A 24,881-nucleotide genomic window follows, 5' to 3' on the forward strand; every position below is an offset into this window, starting at 1 on the left:
GACACAACTCCACAGTGTCTGCGTGCAAAGTGATTACGTATTGTGTTTAAAAACACAGCAGCGTTCTCAAGATAAGCCGCAATTTACTTTCACCCACTCCCTGCAGCCACTTTCAAGTTTTAATACGGGCTTAAAAGTTAAGCACTCTTTCAGATTTTCCTCATGCTTAAAGTCATTTTGCCTCGAAGGCTGGTTGTAGTTTCAGGAGCGGAGAGAGAGGATTAGGGTAGGCCGTGACTAAAATTTTTTGGTGTATATTTTTTCATCAGTTCCGATTTAAAAACAAGTATGAAATGTTACGCCTAAGCTTCACTAAAATAAAAACAATACTAGTAGTGAGGCTGGCAGACTCTGAATAAATTTACCAAATATGAGCCCTAAGAATGAAGCTCTTAAAGCGTTGCTAACAGCTCCCTAAGCCCACTAAAGCCTTACGCCCAGAAGCAATGCAAAGTAGACTATGGGGAATTGAGTGTCTTAAATCAGCGGTTCCGAAATGTTCGAACTAAAGAAATTAAGCAGTCACAAAGTAGGATGGCAGTGCATTATGGGGTACATCATCTAGAGAACAGCCCGATTTTAATTCCACTCTAGAACCTGCCTTTCAGTTCTGTCATTGCTTCTTTGACGTACAGACTGAATATCAGTGGAAAAAGACTGAATTCCTTTCTTACACCCTGTTTAATATGAACATTTCGTTCTTGCTCTTCCATTATTATTGTTGTATAATAGAATAGTAATATACCGGGTGATCAAAAAGTTAGTACAAATTTGAAAACTTAATAAACCAGGGAATAATGTAGATAGAGAGGTAAAAATTGACACACATGCTTGGAATGACATGGGGTTTTATTAGAACCAAAAAAAAAAAAACAACTAAGTATTGCTAGACGCGTGAAAGATCTCTTGCTCGCATCGTTTGGTGATGATCGTGTGCTCAGCCGCCACTTTCGTCAGGCTTGGCCTCCCAGGTCCCCAGACCTCAGTCCGTGCGATTATTGGCTTTGGGGTTACCTGAAGTCGCAAGTGTATCGTGATCGACCGACATCTCTAGGGATGCTGAAAGACAACTTCTGACGCCAATGCCTCACCAAAACTCCGAACATGCTTTACAGTGCTGTTCATAATATTATTCCTCGACTACAGCTATTGTTGGGGAATGATGATGAACATATTGAGCATTTCCTGTAAAGAACATCATCTTTGCTTTGTCTTACTTTGTTATGTTAATTATTGCTATTCTGATCAGGTGAAGCGCCATCTGTCGGACATTTTTTGAACGTTTGTATTTTTTTGGTTCTAATAAAACCCATGTCATTCCAAGCATGCGTGTCAATTTGTACCTCTATATCTACATTATTCCGTGATTTATTCAGTTTTCAAATTTATACTGACTTTTTGATCACCTGGTATACACTGTATGGCAAACAATAATAAGAATCTCTTCTCAGGCAAATAGGTAATGACAGTGTGAGAATAAGTATGATAAAAACGTTGCAGGTATTATTATTCCAGTTCTTACAGACAACTTGAGTGTCTCTGTCGTTGTTGGTACGCTTTCTATGGAGTAGAAATAAGGCTTGATTCGCCTACAGCACATGAGTGACAACCCAAAATCAGCAGCAGTCTATAGGCTGATCAGCGTATTACTTGTGCTATCGAAAGCCTCGGAGTACGTTTTCCAAGAACAGCTGAAGTACTACCTTAAAATTAACAATGTATGTGATAAATATGAGGGCACTGCTGCTGTCATGACAGGCCTGAATGTTGAATTTCGTTCAGCATTACGATGGGTACCAAACATGGCTCTTGAAGGCGAAGAAGTCGCAGGTCATTATATGATATGGGAAACTTTTTGGGAAACTTTTCGTGAAAATTCCGTCTGTATTCCTTGATTTATCCGATTACCCCGTTAGAAAGCAGTAAAAGATCTCTGCATAATGTGGGCTAAGTATTGAAACGGCGAAGATTCACAGCATACAGGAGATCGGTCTCTCGATTCTATGGAATCAAAAAATTTAGATATTTTTCGCTCCGAAAATAAACAAACTCTGTTCCGGTCTTTAACTCCGCCAATATTTGTTACTGTAATGTAGTGCAACACCGTACGAATATTGAAAACTGCAGACGATGTGGTAATGAAATTTTTTGTGACATGTGTATGTAAAATTCGGTTATTTGGTGACGTCAACCTTTTCGATGCTTAGCTGAGTTGCATGTCACCGTCTAGACGACATGATTTACGTGCGTTCTGCTTTCTTAATCGCTTTTTTAGCCACTAGTGTCCTCACTACTTTTCCTCGAATATCGAATACTGCCCAACATTCTGTAATTGCAGTACAAGATCGGATAACTACCATTATGTTGGCCGTATCTGCGTATAACAACAGCCGCGTGGGATTAGCCGAGCGGTGTAAGGCGCTGCAGTCATGGACTGTGTGGCTGGTCCCTCGGGTATAGGTGTGTGTGTTTGTCCTTAGGATAATTTAGGTTAAGTAGTGTGTAAGCTTAGGAACTGATGACCTTAGCAGCTAAGTCCCATAAGATTTCACACACATTTGAACATTTCAGCCACACAGTTCTGGGAAAAACAATCCAGAAATCTACATTCTAACTGGAACCACTACGTATTCAAGTGGAGGTGAAAGCTTTCTGTTATTCTCGAGGTAGCATCCCTCTCGATATATTTCAGCTGTCTTCCTTCTCTCCAACAGTGAATTAGAATTCCATCCACTCTGAACATTATCTCTGTTTTCCTTATCTCCGAAAATTTATGTTTCCATCCTTCCATCTCTTCAGCTATTCCTATACTGTTATTTTACTTCTTAACTCCCATAGGAATAACTTCTTTCCTGTTTTTGAATCCTTCTTTACTGTTGCCATACATTTCTGTTAGATGCCAATCGTGACATACGACTAAAATGTAAGAAGGAAATTACTTGAATACGACAGCGTGAAAAGAGCTGGGAGCGACAAGATGCCAGGAAAAAATACTTCACCCAAACCAGACTGAATGATTTTTTTCAACAAGGTGTGGAAACTGTCACTATGATTCTTTAGCAGGTGAAATTTGGCAAACTCAAAGGAATGCAACTACACTGAAGGAAAAAATCGTAACACCGAAAAATTATGAATGTAAACTAATGAAATTCCGGGAATGCATTTGTCAAGGTAACATACTTAAGTGATTAATATTAAAAGATCACAGGCTAATGCAAGTGCGAGATAAGTCATTGCAAATGTGAAATGCCGCTACATGATAACCAATGTAAGCTCCAGAATGTTGAACGGAAGCATGCAAGCGTGCAAGCATTGTGTTGTGCAGGTGCTAAATGTCGGTTTATGGGTTAAAGCTCCGTGCCATTTGGACTTGTTCGGTCAATACAGGCACGGTTAAAGCTGGCTGTGGATGATGCTGGTGTTGCCGTCCGATGACGTCCCATGTGTGTTCGACTAGAGACAGATCTGGTGATCGAGCAGGCCAGTGCAATTTGTCGACACTCCGTATTGGTTTACAACAGCGGTACGTGGGCGAGCGTTATCCTGTTGGATAACACCCCCTGGAGTGCTGTTCATAAATGGCAGCACTACAGGTCGAATCACCAGACTGTTGCATAGATTTCCAGTGTGGGTGCGTGGGATAACTATAAGAGTGCTCCTGCTGTCGTACGAAGTCACACTCCACACCATGACATCAGCTGTAGGTCCAGTGTGTCTAGCAGGTTGCAGGCCATCGGCAGGCTTCCTTCTAACCAACACACTATCTTCACTATCACCGAGGTAAAACCAGCCTTCATCATAAAACACAACAGACCTCCATCCTGCCTTCCAGAGAGCTCTCACTTGACACCGCTGAAGTTGCAAATGGCGGTGGTTTGGGGCCAGCGGAATGTACGCTACAGGTCGTCTGGCTCGGGGCTGTCCTTGAAGTAACCGATTTGTAACCAGTTCGTTGTGTCACTGTTGTGCCAGATACAGTACGATGTGCCAGAGCCATACGCTGAGCATGACGTTCTTTCCTCTCGGTAGTGCCACGTCGCCGTCCGGAGCACGGTCTTCCTGTGATCGTACATTCATGTGCCACGGCTGTCTGAAATCATGTGCAGAGGCTAGTTTCCCGCCGCGTCTTGCTGCAGTATAGAAGGAGGAACATCCAACTTCTCGTAGCCCTACTACACGGCCTCGTTCAAACTCGTTGAGGTGTTCCTAATGGCGTCTTTATAGCCTTAAAGGTATTCTTGATTAACATCAACTCATCACGTTCGATCTCAAAGGTAACTAACGCTCACGACAGTAATTGCGTGTATTTATAGCAAGTCTTATTTGTATCCTCATAGTGGTGGTAGTAGCTCCACTATTATGCCACTGGCGCGAAATCTGAATAGACGTCATCTTTCAGATATAAAACCACGCCTACAAAGTTTTCTTTATGTCGCACAACTCCTTGTTGTTGCGATTCTTTTCTCAGTGTAAAATGGACGTGCTTCTCAGGCATGTAAAATGTCAGAAAGGAGAATGACACTCCAGCTCAATGTCGAATTGAACTTAAGCAACTGCTCATCGCATTTTCGTGCCACATGAATGACAGTAATTATCCTTGGACGGCTATTCTGCAGTTATCGGTGGCAACTGACTGAGCACAAGCTCAGGCGCAGTGCTGTGAAGTCCCGTGGGGAGTACCCATACCCACTGGAGGGAGGCGAAGGTTCAAAATGGTTCAAATGGCTCTGAGCACTATGGGACTTAACTTCTGAGGTCATCAGTCCCCTAGAACTTAGAACTACTTAAACCTAAGTAACCTAAGGACATCACACACATCCATGCCCGAGGCAGGATTCGAACCTGCGACCGTAGCGGTCGCTCGGTTCCAGACTGTAGCGCCTAGAACCGCTCGGCCACTCCGGCCGGCAGGAGGCGAAGGCGGCAGTTGCTTATCTACACAGGCAAAGAGAGGAAACCATTCCTTTGAGTTCACTTCAAAGCACAGCTCGGGATTATTAGATCGTTATGTGATGATATACCCCTAGTATAGGGGTTCCTATTTTGATTAGTAATCTAAACGTTCTCGGTCCCGTGCTCAAACCACGTCACTGTTTAATTTTTGAGTAAAAATCATCAGCAATGGTGGCCCAAGCGTTCCGGCATAAGATATCACTCTTATTCTGGCGTGGTCTTGTCAAAGCGAGTGGAAGAGTTGACAGTGGATCAGGACACTTTCTTGCACTTGGGGTGAAGAAACAGTCCCTAAAAGGAGGAAGAATCAACAATGACCATCGGCATGAGGATGCAGAAGGCAATGGAAACCACTTCATTAAAGATACATAAAGTGTATGCACAATACATACTGCATAGCCCGTAAATGACATATTGTCATGCTGGTCTCTCCACTGCCAAAAGTTTCCGGACAAGTCACCCCCCTTCGGATCCCTGGGAGGGGAAAGCCAAGAGGGAAGTCACCATGAGAAATTGACTGAATAACCAAAGAAAGGATAACGTTCTACTTGTCCAAGCGTGAAATGTTAGAAGTTTGAACGTGATGAAATACCTAGAAAATCTGAAAAGGAAAATAGCAAGGCTCAATCTACACATCATATAGTGGGGATAGGTGGAATGAAATGGAAAGAAGTTAGATGAGTACAAGATAACATCAACACAATAGAAAATGGCATAGCTGGAGTAAGATTTATTATGAATTACAAGGTAGGGAAAAGGGCGTTACTGTGTACAGTTCAGTTCTCATCAAAATCGATAGCAACCTAACAACAATACTTCAGGTATATTATATACCGATGTTGTTAAACAGAAGACGAAGACACGGGGAAAGTTTATAAGGATACTGAATGCGTAATTCACCACGTAAAAGTAGATGAAAATCTAATAGTCATGGGGGATTAGAATGCGATTGTAGCAGGAGTAAAAGAAAGGGTTACGGGGGAATAAGGGCTTGGTAGTAGGAATGACAGAGGAAAAAGACTAAATGAGTGCTCCAATAAATTTTAGCTAGTAATCCGTTCAAGAATCACAAGAGGAGGAAGTACTCTTCGGAACTGCCGGGAGATATGTAAATATTTCAGTTGGATTGCAAGGGGTACCCAAGGGCAGACATAGATCACAGTTTAGTAATATAAAGAGTAGTATATAGGCAGGAAGAATCGACGCGCAGATAAGTGGGATACGGAAATAATGAGGAATGAAGGGAGACGCTAATAGTTCTGTGACGTTGTAGATACTGCAATAATCAATAATTCCGTAGGCAGTTCTGTTTAAGAGGAATGGACGTCTCTGAAAAGGCCAGGCACAGAAGTCCGAAAGAAAAACGTAAGTACAAGGAACGGAACTGCGAGAGAACCATGGGTAAGAGAAGAAATACTTCATTTGATCAACGACAGAAGATAGTACAAAAATGTTCAGGTAAACCCAGGAACACAGAAATACAAGTCGCTTAGGAATGAAATAAATAAGTAATGTAGGGAAGCTAAGGTGAAACAGCTGCATAAAAAACGTGAATAAATCGAAAGGAAATGATTGTCGGACGGACTGACACAGCTAACAGAACATCAAAACACCATTCGGTCATTCGGTGAAACTGAAAGCAAGGGTGGTAACATTAAGAGTTCAGTGGCAGTTCCACTTGATAAATTCAGAGGAGAGAACAAGTAGGTGGACGGGGAAGACTTGTCTGATGTGATAGAAGAAGAAACAAGAGTCGGTATAGAAGATATGGAGGACTTCCGATGAAATAAGGCAGAACTGATAGATAACATCCCATCTGAATTTCTAAAATCATTGGGGGAAAATTTTAAAATCGTTGCAGGAGAGATTGTGCTGAGAAATAATGATTAAGAAACAAATTTGATACGTTTCGCCATTTACGAGTTAATTAGCGTTGAATTTAGCGTACCAGGCCGCTGGTGCGCAGATTGAATCGACCAGCCAGAAACGGTGTTGTCGAAGGTGGTGATCGTCTAGAGTGATGCGAAAACTGGACGTGAGACGGTAGTAATGATCGAAACCGAGCCAAAGTCTGAGCGGCCTTTAACGCTACCATGAGAACAACTGACATAAACAGTACCTGGCGGCCCTCTTGTATTTGCTCATGCAACTTCCTGATTGCCAACTTCAATGCTGATTAACTCGACAACTGCGCAACGTATCGATTTTTTTTCTTAGCAACTAATTCTAAGCACAACCGACACTGCAGCACCCTTACAGGCTTTTCACCCTGTTTCTGAGCACCTTGTAGAATGCATCAGAGTGGCAATATACTATCAGACTTTCGGAAAACATCACTCACACAATAGCAAGTGCTGGAAAGTGTGAGAATTATGCCACAATCAGCTTAACAGCTCAAGCGTCAAAGTTTCTGACAAGAATAATATACAGAAGAATAATATACAGTTAGATGACGATTAATTTGTCTTTGGGAAAGGTGAAGGCACCAGAGTTGCAGTTTTGACATTGCGGTTGATAATGGAAGTAAGAGTAAAGAAAAATGAGACGCTTTCACAGGATTTGTCGACCTGGAAAAAGCGCTAGACAATGTCAAATGTTGCAAGATGTTCCAAATTCAGAGAAAAATATTTAAGCTATAGGAAAAGGCGAGTATTATGCGACCAGCGGAGGAGTGCTGTCGCAGTACAAGAAATAAGAATATGTTCTTTTTTATTTGAAAGACACTGATCGAAAAGTCAATGCAGTTTTCACCTACACTGCATTATGGTGTGAAATGACTAATCAATCAAAAATTGTCTGACGTCTTGCGACCAGTTTCTGCTGCCTTTGCTTCAGCTTACTGGTTTTAGTGCATTTTTCGTAATTCGTGAATGAAGTGCGGTTGCAGTTATTAATGCGTTTTACCAGATTTGTGATTTCATTTGAAAATGACGACTCACTGCGTCGAAAATAGTTATGTAACCTTTAAAAAAATTGTTTTAGTGACTGTGGCTTGACGACCGTTTGCGATGTCAAATAAACGTTTTTAATGTCATGCAGTCGCGCTCCTTCATGACAGTTGTCCGGAAATACAAAAAAACGCGAGAGGTAGGATAAATGAGAATACCGAGAAATTTGACACCAAATTGGTGTCGAGGAATTAATGAAGGAATTCTGGTACATAGGCAGCAAAATAGCTCATGACGCTTGGAGCAAGGAGGACATAAGAAGCTGACAAACACGGGTAAGAAGGGCATTGCTGGCCAAGAGAAGTCTACTGGTATCAAACAGAGGCCTTAATTTGAGGAAGAAATTTCTGAGAATGTACTTTTGGAGCACAGCGTTGTATGGTTGTCAGACGTGGTCCCTGGGAAACCGGCACAGAAGAGAACCGAAGCATTTGAGATGTGGTTATAAGAAAAATATTGAAAATTAGGTGGACTTATAAAGTAAGGAATGGGGAGATTCTCTGGCGATTCGGCGAGGAAATGAATATATTTAAAACACTGACAAGATGGAGGGACAAGGTGATAGGAGATCCATTAAAAGGTCAGGAGTAATTTTCATTGTACAGATGGAACTGTAGAAGGTGAAAGCTGTAGGAAAAGACAGACACATACATCCAGCAAATAACTGAGGACGTAGGTTGGAAATACTACTCTGACGCGAAGAGGCTGGCTCAGGAGAGGAATTCTTAGTGGACCCTATAGACCAATCAGAGTTCTGATGGGAATTAAAAAAGTATTGGTAATATTCTATAAATGCATATGATTGTGCTGTGGCACACTATATTGCTGCCCACTAGGGGAGTGTCGAGCTCTACCTTGTCAGTTGGTCATGCAGAGGTCACAAGAAACACGGATGTGGTTTGTTAACGCCGCCAAATTGAAGCAGCGAGGAGCCTCTGCTGAGACGTGGAGGGTTAGCAGAGAGCGGCCAGGAAGCACAAGAAGCGAGCAACAGAGACGGGGATCGGCTGGACAGACGGAGCGCCAGACTCTCGTGGACGGCAAGGGAGGAAGACCGGTGGAGGCAGGGCCTGAGCTGCAGCGACTCTTTGTTAGTACGAGGCTTCGCTCTCCACTCCGGGAGAGCGCACGGCACCTGGCGTCTTGGCTCCACGGAAGGTCACGCTGACGACACACAAGCAGATGTTAACTGTGGTGCGTTCCCTTGGGTGGTGGTGGGCGTGGAGATGCCCATGTCCGGTTCCATATCAGCTTGCAGAATGAGATTTTCAATCTGTAGCGGAGTGTGCGCTGATATGAAACTTCCTGGCAGATTATAACTGACTGCCGGACGGAGACTCGAATTCGGGACGTTTGCCTTTCGCGCTCAAGTGCTCTACCATCTGAGCTACCCAAGCACGACTCACACCCCCTCCTCACAGCTTTACTCCTGCCAGTACCTCGTCTCCTACCTTCCAAATTTTGCAGAAGCTCTCCTGCGAACCTTGCAGAATTAGCACTCCTGAAAGAATGGATATTTCGGAGACATGGCTTACCCACAGCCTGGGGGATGTTTCCAGAATGAGATTGTCACTCTGCAGCGGAGTGTGCGCTGATATGAAACTTCCTGGCAGATCAAAACTGTGTGCCGGACCGAGACTCGCACTCGGGACCTTTGCCTATCGCGGTCAAATACTCTATCATCTGAGCTACCGAAGCACGACTCACACCCCGTCCTCAAAGCTTTACTTCTGACAGTACCTCGTAGTATCTGGTACAGCACTTGCCAGCGAAAGGCAAAGGTCTCGAGTTCGAGTCTCGGTCCGGCACACAGTTTTAATCTGCCAGTAAGTTCCATATCAGCTTACTTCTGCTGGTTGTCCTACTGTCGTTACTGTGGGGCTGCTGCAAGGCCTAATGTTGTCACTGGAAATAATCTTGAGTAGCAGCAGATTCCTGGTGGATTAAAACCTATGAGTGAATCTTATTTTTTTCTCAATTGTGGTAACTTATTTCCTTTCTTGTATCTAATTGCTGGCCTTGTTAAGTTACTGAGCTCGTTATTTCGTCCCGTGACCAGCATTCGGTAGTGTGGTTCTCTATTATAGAGGGGCCGGGTAGAGACACCACTTCATGAAATCAGAATAGCAGTTGGGTACCTGTGAACTGTTTCTGACACTAGTAAATCATTGTCAAAGTTCAATTATTTATTGACTATGTTCACGGTCGTCTTGTTCCACTGCTCTTGTAGCCGATGTCTCATTGAGCTGCGTGTTGGATTCCCGCTGCGCTGTCATCACCTCGTCTGCAGGCCAGGTGAAGAAAAAGTGACCTCGAGCCACGGCGCGCTGCCTGTGCGGCTGTGGTCCAGCACGAATGGTCTCGTACTAGCTACTGGAGTGTTGACCCTTGATGACCTATCCACTATGTGGTGTTGTCGGAAGTCGTGTGGTCGGTCGATCTCCTTCTTACCGGCCATGTAGGTTTCATCATGCGGAGGTGCGTAAGTGTTGAACAGGAATGGGGACCCCATGAGTCCCTGCTGCCGGTTTCCTCCCTGAAGTTAGGTGGTGTCAGCACTCTGTGATGTGGCGTTGCCAGTAGGCAGTTAGCTTCTCCATGACCAATGGTAGGCAGCGAACAACATGAAATTCATCAGGGGAAGACAGTCATCTCAAATACATCTTCAGCTGGTTCGTAGACTGCTCTGGAGTATCTGGGAGATAGATTGGCTACAGTTTGGCAGTCATGGAATCGAGTGTTATTACTGTGAACGCCATCGTTCCCAAATATCAACTGTTTCAGAGCTGTAGAGCTAGAGTACTTAAAGGAAGCTAAGGTGAGGCTATGATGCGATACTCAATTCGTAATGATATCATGTGTCCTTAGTCTTATTTATTCGCTTAACAGGCTCTTAACAGCTGCATAGGTTCTCTGATACTTGTTTTTATTTAATGGTACAGTTTCTTTCGTCATCTATTCTGAGCTAATGAATATGCGTGTCGCGTTTCCTTTGGTTTTCTGTCTCGTGCTATTTTATGCTGAGCTCATCCTCTCTGTTGGCGCGATGTTGTAACGAGCTGAGGGCTGACCCACTGTGACATAACGCTTGTTATCTTGTTCTGCCCCTGACTCTGCGTGACCATACTTTGGTTTCAGCAAGGTGAAAGAGTTTTAAAAAATTTTCTAATTTTCAGCTCCTTACTATTCTGTGCCATTACGGTATGCTTACCTTTTCTCTTGTTGACTGGCTGTATTTGTATTACTTTTTGCGCTTTGGTGCGTAGACTCTAGTTAAATCTCGTATATTGTTTCCTGAGCTACAGCCTTGCTACTTTATTTTTTGTTCTCAGTCCCTGCAGCTTGTATGTTATTAGTGGTATAGTTGACTATTGTTGTATGCCTTCCTTGCTGGAAAGCTAAAATTATTTTGAAGGCAGTAATTTTATTGTTTGACAAGTTATATTTGATATAAAGTTAATGCATATTCGTGGAAAGAGCACCTGTCAGTTTCCTCGCATTTTACTTTTACTCACGCACTATGATTTACTGAATTATAATGTTAATAAATGTATTTAAAACTCGATAAGTAGTTTTACGTACATAGTGCCCAGCCACTTTCTAGTCCCATCACTCCCTGCTCCACAAAGCCTGTTAGTTTCGTACTATAGAATAGTGACTTACTAATGACATCTCGTTAGGTGTAAGCTAGGACTTGAGGGTGAAGACTGGAATATGAATTGCTTCTGATATGCTTGTCGGAATGGATAGTGTCTTGAAAGGGGGATATAAGATGAACATCAACAAAAGCAAAACGAGGATAATGGAATGTAGTCGAATTAAGTCGGATGATGCTGAGGGAATTAGATTAGGAAATGAGACACTTAAAGTAGTAAAGTAGTTTTGCTATTTGGGGAGCAAAATAACTGATGATGGTCGAAGTAGAGAGGATATAAAATGTAGACTGACAATGGCAAGGAAAGCATTTCTGAAGAAGAGAAATTCGTTAACATCGAGTATAGGTTTAAGTGTCAGGAAGTCGTTTCTGAAAGTATTTGTATGGAGTGTAGCCATGTATGGAAGTGAAACATGGACGATAAATAGTTTGGACAAGAAGAGAATACAAGCTTTCGAAATCTGGTGCTACAGAATAATGCTTAAGATTAGATGGGTAGATCACATAACTAATGAGGAAGTATTGAATAGGATTGGGGAGAAGAGAAGTTTGTGGCACAACTTGACTAGAAGAAGGGATCGATTGGTAGGACATGTTCTGAGGCATCAAGGGATCACCAGTTTAGTATTGGAGGGCAGCGTGGAGGGTAAAAATCGTAGAGGGAGACCAAGAGATGAATACACTAAGCATATTCAGAAGGATGTAGGTTGTAGTAGGTACTGGGAGATGAAGAAGCTTGCACAGGATAGAGTAGCATGGAGAGCTGCATCAAACCAGTCTCAGGACTGAAGACTGCAACAACAACAACATCATGCTTGTCGAGTAGCTGAGCACGATTATCGCGATTTACATGCCACGCATCATAAATAAATAAGGATGAAGATATGTCATTTGTGTGGCCATGTTGTCTGTAATGACTTTATATTCACTGAAGACATTTCAAAATGGCTCTGAGCACTATGGGACTTAACTCCTGAGGTCATCAGTCACCTAGAACTTAGAACTACTTAAACCTAACTACCCTAAGGACATCACACACATCCATGCCCGAGGCAGGATTCGAACCTGCGACGATAGCGGTCGCTCGGTTCCAGACTGTAGCGCCTAGAAGCGCTCGGCCATCCCGGCCGGCCAGAAGACATTTTAATTCTGTCTTTGCAATTACAATAAAATTCATGTTTTTATTGAAAATGCGTTTCGTTTTATGTAAATAAGTCTTCAGTGAATACATTGTGGGAGTGAACAGTGATCAATGTTTTAAAAATATTTTCTATCAAAGTAAGAACCTCCTTCTGGTGGTAAATCACTACCACCAGAAGGAGGTTCTTACTCATTGGTCTGAAGATGACCACAGTTGTGGCCGAAACCGGTCACTGAAATAAATAATTTGTGATCAAGACTGTTTTTGATAGTACATATTTTTAAAACATCAGTAGCCTGTAAAGAAAGAAACTCACAAGCTGGCTCGCTTGCTATACGGAAAAACAGTTTTCTACAAATTATTACGATTTTACTTGCGGTATTTTAAGCCTGGTTTTCGTTCATATCAGAAAACGCCGTCTGCTTGCATGGTTTTGAGTTAGGATATCCTTTCGTTTAGCATTGTCGATTCTGGCCTAATACAACTTTGCATTCACTGTTCACTCACGTCTCCCCTTTCTTACTTCCCCTCACCCTCCCCACATACTCACCATTTACATCTTTAACTCCGTTACTACACCTTCATTTCTTATTCACATTGAATACATAGATAATAACATAATTAAATGACATAACACACATACGACGAATCACAGAGAAAGAGAATATTTTTAGATTAAAAAAAAAATAGCGTAAAGTGTGTAAACCTACACAAAACATACAATGATGAGCCAAAACATTATGACCACCTGCTTAACAGCCTGTTTGTCCGTCTTTGAAACGAAATACACCACTTATTCTGCTTATAAATGATCCGACACTTTGTTGGGAAGTTTATGGAGGTGTGTCACATTAGACATCTACGCACAGGTTATGTAGTTCCCGTAAATAAGTGTCCACTGATTTTCGTGCTCGATGATGGCTCCCTGTAGCAACCCAGATGGGTTCCAAATGATTAACATCGATAGAATTTGGTCGCCGACACATAAATGCAGTTCATTATAATGCTCCTCAAAACATTGCAACAAGGACAATTATGCTGCTGAAAGATGACATCGCCATCGGGGAAGACATGAAGGAAGAAGGGATACAGGTGGTAGGCAGCTTTCAGTGTGTCTTCGGTTACAGGTCCCATGCGAGAGCTGGAGAATGTCTCCCTTAACATAATACTGCTCCAAACGGTCTGCGTCCGTAGCGCGCTGAACGGTTCGAGCCGCCGTTTACCTCGATGTCGGCGTTTGTGGAAACGACCTAATGTAGCAAAAATGTGATTCACATAAAGAGCTGACACATTTCCATTGATCGACAGTCGAGTCCCGATAGTCCCATGCCCATTGCAATCAGAACTGACGATGTCATTCTGTGAACATGTGAACATGTAGGGGTTGTATGCTACGGAGCTGTATGTTCAACAATGTAGGATGAACGCTGTGCTGTCCTACTTTGCACAGCAGACAAGCCTCCGAACCCCACGTTCTGTGAAGAGTCGTGGATGTTCAACCATTTGGCGACTAGTGGTAGCTTCACTGGCCTTCTACCTGTTCCCCTTAGATTCTCGTGACAGTAGCACGTGAACATTCACCAGCTTCGTTCACGGGCTCTACGTAATAATAAATGGTCCTTTGACAATTTCACTTATCTCGAAGGATTTCCCCATTTGCAGCATATACACTACTGGCCATTTAAATTGCTACTCCACGATTATGACGTGCTACAGACGCCAAATTTAAGCGACAGGAAGAAGATGCTGTGATATGCGGATGATTAGCTTTTCAGAGCATTCACACAAGATTGGCGCCGGTGGCGACACCTACAACGTGCTGAAATACACAAACACCAGTTCACCGGCGTTGCCTGGTGAAACGTTGTTGTGATGCCTCGTGTAAGGAGCAGAAATGCTTACCATCACGTTTCCGACTTTGATAAAGGTCGGATTGTAGCCTATCGTGATTGCTATTTATCGTATCGCGACATTGATGCTCGCGTTGGTCGAGATCCAATGACTGTTAGCAGAATATGGAATCCGTGGGTTCAGGAGGGTAATATGGAACGCCGTGCTGGATCCCAACGGCCTCGTATCACTAGCAGTCGAGATGACAGGCATCTTATCCGCATGGCTGTAACGGATCGTGCAGCAACGTCTCGATCCCTGAGTCAACAGATGGGGACGTTTGTAAGACATCAACTATCTGCACGAACAGTTCGACGACGTTTGCAGCAGCATGGACTATCAGCTCGGAGGCCATGGCTGCGGTTACCCTTGACGCTGCATCACAGACAGGAGCGCCTGCGATGGTGTACTCAACGACGAACCTGGGTGCACGAATGGCAAAACGTAATATTTTCGGGTGAATCCAGGTTCTGTTTACAGCATCATGATGGTCGCATCCATATTTGGCGACATAGCGGTGAACGCACACTGGAAGCGTGTATTCGTCATCGCCATACTGGCGTATCTCCCGGCGTGATGGTATGGGGTGTCATTGGTTACACGTCTCTGTCACGTCTTGTTCGCACTTTGAACAGTGGACGTTCATTCGATCCCTGCGAAACCCTACATTTCAGCAGGATAATGCACGACCGCATGTTTCAGGTCCTGTACAGGCCTTTCTGGATACAGAAAATATTCGGCTGCTGCCCTGGCCGGCACATTCTCCAGATCTCTCACCAATTGAAAACGTGTGGTCAATGATGGCCGAGCAACTGGCTCGTCGCAATACGTCAGTCACTACTCTTGATGAACTGTGGTATCGTGTTGAAGCTGCATGGGCAGCTGTACCTGTACACGCTATCCAAGCTCTGTTTGACTCAATGCCCAGGCGTACCAAGGCCGTTATTACGACCAGAGGTGGTTGTTCTGGGTATTGACTTCTCAGGATCTATGCAAAAAATGGTTCAAATGGCTCTGAGCACTATGGGACTCAACTGCTGAGGTCATTAGTCCCCTAGAACTTAGAACTAGTTAAACCTAACTAACCTAAGGACATCACAAACATCCATGCCCGAGGCAGGATTCGAACCTGCGACCGTAGCGGTCTTGCGGCTCCAGACTGCAGCGCCTTTAACCGCACGGCCATTTCGGCCGGCAGGATCTATGCACCCGAATTGCGTGAAAATGTAATCAAATGTCAGTTCTAGTATAATATATTTGTCCAGTGAATACCCGTTTATCATCTTCATTTCGTCTTGGTGTACCAATTTTAATGGCCAGTAGTGTATCTCCGCTAGGGTGATCCCCTTCCGTGTCTGACCACTTACGTAGTTTTGTTACCGCGTCACGTGTCCGCAAAGGCATCAGGCGGCATCCAACTTCGCGATGGGTAAGGGTCATAAATATCTTTCATTATAGACCACTGATCATGTTTTACTTCAACATGGAACTGCTTCGGTGACAAAACTACGTAGTTTCAATGACAAAATGAAAATAACTGCAATGAAGACAAAGATGACGACCTAGTGGGATGTAGGTAGGTGACGTTAGAAGTCAAGCATGAAGAACATGGATGCTTGTAGCTGAAAACTGTAATATGAACAGAACTGTTTCTGATATGCTTGTCGAGTATTTGAGCATGATTATCGCGATTTAGATGCTACGCATCCTACTTTGTTGCGTATAGATAATTTAATGAATACAGAAACTTCTAGAATCAACTTAAATGTTTCGACATATTCTGGAAAACTTTATCTTTGGTTGAACTAGTTTCCTAGCGTCAGTTCGTCTCCACCAGACAGCGTCAGGGTACTTGTTACTGATAAACTTTCGACCCACATTTACTAGGAGAGTGGGAGTTTTTGGTGGACGACGAATCAGAGTCCTTGGAGGTATCTAGAAATCTCTACTACAACGGCACCAAGGAGGAGTAACTGCAGCTTTACGCGAAGGGGACGCTAGCTTTCGCGGTCTGAAAAATGCGACCGTTTACAGCTGCCTCGCTCACACCGCGCTTATCGATTCACGATGAAAGTTTCCCGGTTTGGACCGGGCAGATAAAGTCGGTAAATTCGCAAGACGAAATCGCTGAAACTCTTGGAGAGACGTCGTTCAGGGAAGATTTAGGTCTATCGGAAGTCAATCGATGCTAAGAGGATATCTGACATCCATTTAACAATTTAACGTCATTTTGTTGCGTATAGATAATTTAATGAATACAGAAACTTCATGGATCAACTTAAATATTTCGACATCTTCTGGCAAAGAATATCATTAGAGCTATTAACAAATTGCTAAATAGCTCAAAGTTGCTGGACTGGAGCTTATGATCTGTTGTTCGGTGGATTTTATTCTACCCGCTGACACACTGGACATTTTGTGAGAAAAATTTCGGTGAATATTTTAGAATGAAGTTGCGAGAGACTGATAAGTAATTAAGGCTCTGAACCCAAATGCGTTAGTAATCAGATAAAGGCAGCTACAAAGTATTTCATTTTTTCTGATGTTCCCACATTACGCAGCACAGTTCCATGTTGTTATCTGAACAATTGGTTCCATAGTTCTCTTCCTGCGCTTCAAATATTAATTTGCAAATCTGCATCTACTCACATCTGCACGAATGAAATATGTTTTGTTAGCATTAGTACTATCCATTTCTGCATGGTAAACAGAAGGAAACCGTGACATAAATATTTCATTTGCATACTTCCCTTTTATTTAGCATGACATGTGATAACAACCTTTCTGAGTACTAGACACGCAAAATCCCCAATATCCTTTTGCTTTTCCTATCTCAGTTTTCCTCTAACGTTTTTACGTTTGGTGCTCACTCAGTTGCAATTCCCTGTATGCCTTATCTCCGTCTCTCAATTTTTCTACTTTACAGTCGCACGGCAGAAAATGATTTCTTTTTACTTTCACAGATACAATCTACACGTATTACTTCACTTGGTATTCGTGCAGTTAAGTTACCGGAAGCTGCATTTTTAAAATGCACATCGCAGCACCACAAACAGCGTAAACGTTTAATTCTTTTCAATTATACAACAAGTATGCTAGCTCTTACTACATGTTCCATATTGCTTCCAATTTCCACCTGGTTTTCATTATTCGTATACTGTTCGCAGAGTCTCTTATGTCATTGTTAGTTAATACAGTCAATTGGTGTTACAATGGTTGTTTTCGGAACGAAATTGCGGAAGGTTTTTTTTTTCAGTGGTTCTGTATATTTTCTGGGATGCTGAACTCAGATTTCATGTTTACTGTCTTGTAGGACGTCGGATTCACAACAAAAAGGAACGCAAAGAAACAAAATTTTCGTCCTTTCTTTAGTTTATGGTTTATGTCTCGACCAGCTGCTACAAACATAAAGCAGATAAAATCTATAAAATGCTCAGTCCAGGTTTGATTTTCTGACGAGCCTTGTTGGCGCTAGAGAGCTCTGAAAAGTAGCGATGTTTTGGCCCTTGAGCGAATACGTAAAAAACACCCACACCTATGCCATACAACGCAAAAAGTTTACGTGTTATAAAAAAAATCCTCACCCCACGTGAAAGTGCATTATACTTTCCACAACACAGGTCTGTAATACCCAAGTTTCTCATGAGTGGGGAACGAGGAAATAAAAAAATGCTAAGTCCTGCTACCGCCAAATGACCCTTGCACGTGTCACACGATATGACAGGCTGAATAGGCTTTTCCAATTACGAGGTGGAATTCAAACGTTTCTTAAATATCTGTCAACGGCGCTATACTTTCAGTGTATTAAGCTCAAAAAAAGGTTGTTTTGAATGCATTGTTGGGAAAGGATCTTTGATGAAAATTAACAAAAATGTGTTTGCAATATGTTTGGTACATGAAACTCAACAGAAAGATGAATATTAAATTTGTATGTAGTAATGTTACATGTGTCATGAAATGGGTTAATGTCGAGCACAGGATTGGGTCCTCGCCACGGATAGTTTCTTCATCCCGAAAAAAAGTAGGCATTTGGTGACAGAATATGGATACAAAAGATAGAAAACTTTTTAGTGAACTATTGCTGTACGAAGAAATAACTGTACTGATGTCATGTGCTCAGTTCCCTTTTACTCGTCTCCGTTTGGCTGCTGGTGACGCAGGCAATGTTTCTTGGGGACTAGAAGCTCCAGGTAAAGGATCTTGGGCAGTGGAAGGTCCAGCCAAGCGTCAGAGGCTGTGGAACGTACAGGCTGAAAAGTAAGTTGTTTCTGTTCTTTTACTGAAAAAAAAGTAATAGAATGATTATCGTAATATTAAAGAATAGCTGATCAAAGACGCAACATTCTGCAAAATATTAGGCGAATTGATGCCTTCTGTCGCATCAGCTGCTTCAAACAGTGGTACTGCAAGGAGTTCGTAGAGTTCGCCTATGTGTTCTACATAGAAATTGTCGTCCGTGCAGAACAGCCCTGCTCACTACCCATAGAATGGCCTTGGCACTCCGGCTTACATTTGCCAGATGTATGGTGAAGAAGCCTTTCGGAAGCCGGGGGTTTCAGTGTGGCAATGAGCGCCAACCAATTTTTTGTAATCTTCCACCTTCACTGATCACGATCTACGTAGAACAATATATGTGACCGATGCTGGCTTTTTATTTCACACATTCATATCGTCGAAGAAATTTTCTACTCACATATCCATTATTTACGAAGGAAGTAGAATAAAAGTGCGATAGTCGCGTTGGATGGTACTCGCACGGATAGAAGACTACCAAGCCCATGCAGCGCTTGAGATGGTCGACCAAAAAGCTGTCCATCGAGATGTAATTCAGCAGCACCAAGACGCCAACAGTTTCACAAGTAAATTTTTCTATCAAATGCGAAAAACCTAGAATAGATTCATCAGTGGATAAGAGCGGAATCGTCTGTAAGTAATAATCTAATGATTGAGACACGCGGATAACGGTGACGGCAGAATCTCTGACATCGGTTCACAGGAGTGTCGCAGTTGTGGGGGAAGATGTTGCGCCATCCCACCCCCCTCCCTCCCCCCAAATGCACTTTTTCTCAGTCCATGCACAGGTATAGCCTCAGCTTCTCCACTGTCTGGGAAGTGTCGTAGAGAAGTGTGTTGTGCTCCTCTCCTTTTCCATGCAATGAGTGGTTGCAACAAAATGTCCACATTATTCAATAAAGCGGAAGTTAAATTTCTCAAGACTATCTCCAAAATCCGGAACTCGTCTAATAAATGACTAAATTCACTGATCATTCTGCCCAATCAAAGGAAATAACAGCTGCTGCTGAGAAATTTTTCCTTGCCCTTAATAGCAACAACCACCCAACCGGAACACTCAACAAGCTGAGATCTAAGTAGACGAGCGATTCTAGTCTGCAACCGCGCGATCGCTACAGTCGCAGGTTTGAGTCCTGCCTCGGGCATGGATGTGAGTGACGTCCTTAGGTTAGTTAGGTTTAAGTAAATCTACGTTCTAGGGGACTGATGACCTCAGAAGTTAAGTCTCATAGTGCTCTGAGCCATTTGAGATCTAAATAGTACGTCTGCATCTACTTCTACACCTACATGGATACTCTGCAAATCACACTTAAGTGACTGGCAGCGGGTTCATCGAACCACCTTCACAATAAATCTCTGTTATTCTAGTCTCGAACAGCGCGCAGAAAATACGAACACCTATATCTTTGCGTGCGAGCTCTGCACTCCCTTATTTTACTGATTTTACTGTGATGATCCTTTCTCCCTACGTAGGTCGGCGTCAACAAATATTTTCGCTTTCGGAGGAGAAAGTTAGTTATTGGAATTTCGTGAGCAGATCTCGCTGCAACGAGAAAACGCCTTTGTTTTAATGATGTTCTCCCCAAATTCTGTATCCTAACCGTAACACTCCTCTGTTTCTCGATGATACAAAACGTACTGCTCTTCTTTGGACTTTCTCGATCTACTCCGTTAATCCTATCTGGTAAGGATCCCACACCGGGGACAGTACTCCAAAAGAAGACGGACAAGCCTAGTGTTGGTAGTCTCTGTAGTAGATCTGTTGTATCTTCTAAGTGTTCTGCCAATAAAACGAAGCCTTTGGTTCGTCTTCCCCACAACATTTTCTATGTGTTCTGTCCAATTTCCGTTTTTTGTAATTGTAAGTCCTAGGTATTTAGTTGAATTTATGGCCTTTAGATTTGACTGATTTGCAGTGTAAGCGAAGCTTAACGAATTGCTCTTAGCACCCACATGGAAGACCTCACACTTTTCATTATTTAGGGTCAATTGTCAATTTTCAGACCATTCAGATATCTTTTCTAAATCGTTTTGCGATTCATTTTGATCTTCTGATGACTTCACTAGACGATAAACGACAGCATCATCTGCAAACAAACTAAGATGGTTGCTCATATTGGCTTCAAAATAGTCTGTACAGGTAAGGTACACCAGGGATCTATAACACTACTTTGTGGAACGTCAGAAATCACTTCCGATTTACTCGATGACTTTTCGTCAGTTAGTATGAACTATGATCTCTCTGACAGGAAATCGCGAATCCAGTCACATAACTGAGACGATATTCCAAAACTACTTGTGAGGTACAGTGTCAAAAGCATTCTGGAAATCTAGAAATACGGAGTCAATTTGAAATCCCCTGTCAATAGCACTCAGTACTTCGTGTGAGTAAAGAGCTATTTGTGTTTCACAAGAACGATGTTTTCTAAATCCATGTTGACTATGAGTCAATAGACTGTTTTGTTCGAGGTACTTCATAGTATTCGAACACAATATATGTACCAAAATTCTGCTGCGTATGGACGTTAATGATATGGGCCTTTAATTTTGTCGATTACTCCTACTGCCTTTCTTGAACATTGATGTGACCGGTACAACTTTCCAGTCTTTGAGTACAGGTCTTTCCTCGAACGAGCGGTTATACATGATTGTTAACTATCATGCTATTGCATCAGCACATCTGAAAGGAACTTTATTGGTACACAATCGGAACCAGAAGACTTGCTTTTATTAAGTGATTAAGTTGCTTCACTCCGAGGACATCTACTTCTAAGTTACTCATGTTGGCAACTTTTCTTGATTAGAATTCTGAAATATTTGCATCAAAGTCTTTGGTGAAGGAATTTCGGAAGGCCGTGTTTAGTAACTTTGCTTTGGCAGCATTGTCATCGACGGTATTTCCATTGCTATCGCAGCGAGAAGGCATTGACTGTGTCTTGTCGCTAGCATATTTTACATATGACCAGAATCTCTTCGGATTTTCTGCCAAAATCGAGGCAAAGTTTTTTTGTAGAAGTTGTTATAAGCATCTCCCATCTGTGCTAAATTTCGAGCTTCTGTAAAAGTTCGCCAATCTTGGAGATTTTGCGTTCGTTTTTCTGCAACAGTGTTCTGACTCGTTTTGTGTACCAACAGGTATCAGCTCCGTCATTTGTTAACTTATTTGATATAAATCTCTCAATTGCGTAGATGCTATTTCTCTGACTTCAAGCCACATCTTGTCTGCACTTGTATTGTTTATTTGAAAGGAGTGGAGATTGTCTCTCAGGAAGACGTCAGGTAATTTTTATCTGCGTTTTTGAATAATATTTTTCGTTTATTTTTGGAAGATGTGCCGTGGTGGGGTTGTTGGCGAACGCCTTTCGAATTCCTGGCGCCACTAGCTCGATCTGTCGTGCGATGTCCCTCTGGTTTGAGGCCACTAAGATATTTGCTCGATGCTGTTGATGGGGACTGGGCGTGTTGTGGCGTGGCGAACTGGGGAGTGGAGATGGAGCGAGGAGGGCGGTGTGAGAAGTCCGCCCTGCGACTAAGGCGAACACCTGCGCAAGCGTCTTGGGCACGGAGTGGTTGCTGGGCATATTTGTGGCCGATGTGCATCCATGGCTGACTTCGAGTGCCGTCTTTGTGCGAACCATGCCCAGCCAGCTCTGGGACGTAGCACACCGATGAGAGAGTCGAAGCCAGTTTCGCTGTGCTGGATTCTGGACCCCCTTTGGAACCAGCAAGCTTCAGCTTCGATTCGTGAATTTCAATTAAGTTCTGGATTTTGAGGTCTTAACTGTTATTTTCTTACTGATATCTTTAGCTTTGTTGTGCTCGTTGCGATTTTTTATCTGATCTACTTCACTACCAGTTGATTGCTTGAATTGTGGCTGCTGTTTGCTTTTCCTGAGTCGATACTGGCCTTGACTGTTTGCTAACAGTATATCTTAAACTGTGTGAGCGGATGGTGTTTCCTGAGCCGGAGCGATAACGTGCTTCTTCTATGCTTGGCCGGACCCCCGTCGTCATGCAGTACCTAGATGGTTGGGTTTTAGCCGGCCTCCATGCCAGACGCCTTCGAACAACAGATGAGTACGTTGCTCTTCTAATGTGGCCGGATGCTCGTTTCGAAATACCTCCAGTCATTGCAGACGTCATCACTCTGTTAATTATATTGGCTTAGGAGGTGCCTGGGTCTCAAAATTTGCAATTGCTGAAGCTGTGTAATTGGGTTTGGCAGTCTAGTTTTCTTTCGGGAATTCCGCCGACGTTGCAGAAGCGGTATCTTGCAGTGACGTGGGTGTATCGTTGTTACCTTCACGTAATTAACCTTGCTGTGTTGTTATTTCTTTTGCCGGCCTGTATCTAACGAAAAGGACCTTTGATGACTGGTCCTCTCGCTGTAACCTTCTTGGCCTTCCTATTTGGTATAGTCTTGTGTTGCTTGCCAATAAAACTTCTGGTGCACACCTTGGGAGGAGGCAATTAAAACTCTCGGGTACTTAACCGAAACTGTTATTAAAGGAAGCCTGCTTGTTTGTATTTAGTAATTTCACTTAACTGAAGCTGTTAGTATTGAAGGCCTGCCTGTTCTATATTTGGCAATTCTACTTAACTGAAGCTGGTGTCAATGCAGGCCTACTTGGTTTCTACTTGGTAATTTTACTTAACTGAAGCTGTTATTATTGAAGGCCTGCCTGATACCTTATAATTAAATGAAGAGCTACTTTATAATTTGGGTTAGCTGAAACTCTTATTAATCAAGGCCTGCCTCTTTTTGTTGCCCTGTTATTGAGCTCTGATATCTTTCTCAATCTGAGTTGTAATTAACTGAAACTGTGATTGCTAAACCCCTAACTGTTTCAAAGATACATACGTCAGTAAGGTAGTAGAAAGAAATGAGGCATGATGGTACTTGGGCTCTAACCTTTTGCCTTACACACCTTTATCCTTAATTGTAGGTTTGAGAAGATTTAGGAGTTACAATAATTAGTCTCGCTTCGACAACTCTGTGTTCACTAATCCCTATATCGGTTTTGATGCTCATTATTAACTCATGATTGTTTGGTGCTAAGAGGCCAAGTGTGTTTTCGCAAGCGTTTACTATTCGAGTGGGCTCATGAACCAACTCTCTGTTCACTAATGCCTGTATCCGTTTTGATTCTCGTTATTAACACAGGATTATTTGTTGCTAAGAGGTCAAGTGTGTTTTCGCAAGCGTTTACTATTCGAGTGGGCTCATGAACTAACTGCTCGAAATAATTTTCACAGAATCCATTTAGCACAATTTCGGATGACGTTTTATGCGAACCTCTGGATTTAAAAATATGTTTTCGCCAACATACCGAGGGTAAATTAAAGTCACCAACAACTATAATTATATGAGGCGGGTACATTTTTGAAATTAGATTCAATTTGTCTTTGAACCTTTCGGTAATTGTATCATCCGGATTTGGAGGTCGGAAAAAGGATCCAATTCTTGTTTTATTCCGCTTGCCAAGAATGAACTCTACCCATACTAACTCACAGAAACTTCAGTTTCGGTACGAGACAAACTACTTCTAACAGCAACAAAGACGTCATCGCCAAATGTGTTTCGCCTGTCCTTTCTGAACGCCGTTATGCACTGAGCAAAAATTTCGGCTGAACTACTTCCGGCCTTAGCCAGTTTTCAGTGCCTATAACGATCTGAATATCAGTGCTTTCTGTTAGTTCTTCGAGTCTGGTATTTTCTCAACAGAGCTACGACACTTTAAGACTGTTACACCGATGGTTCCTGGCTCTACGTTCTTCCCGTGTTCGTCCTGAACCCTTTGGGAGTGAAAACCTGAGTGTGTTTCCCAGAAACTCTCGAACCTATAAAACCGCCCAGTCCATGTCACACAGCCGCTGCTACCAGCGTAGCTGCCTCCTGCGTGTTGTGGACTCCTGACCTATTTCGCTGAACCAGAAACCGAACCACTCTTTGGCACAATTCGAGGAATCTTCAGCCTACACGATCACGGAGCCGTCTGAG

The sequence above is a fragment of the Schistocerca nitens genome, chromosome 2, assembly GCF_023898315.1.
Source record: "Schistocerca nitens isolate TAMUIC-IGC-003100 chromosome 2, iqSchNite1.1, whole genome shotgun sequence".
Lineage (NCBI taxonomy): Eukaryota > Metazoa > Arthropoda > Insecta > Orthoptera > Acrididae > Schistocerca > Schistocerca nitens.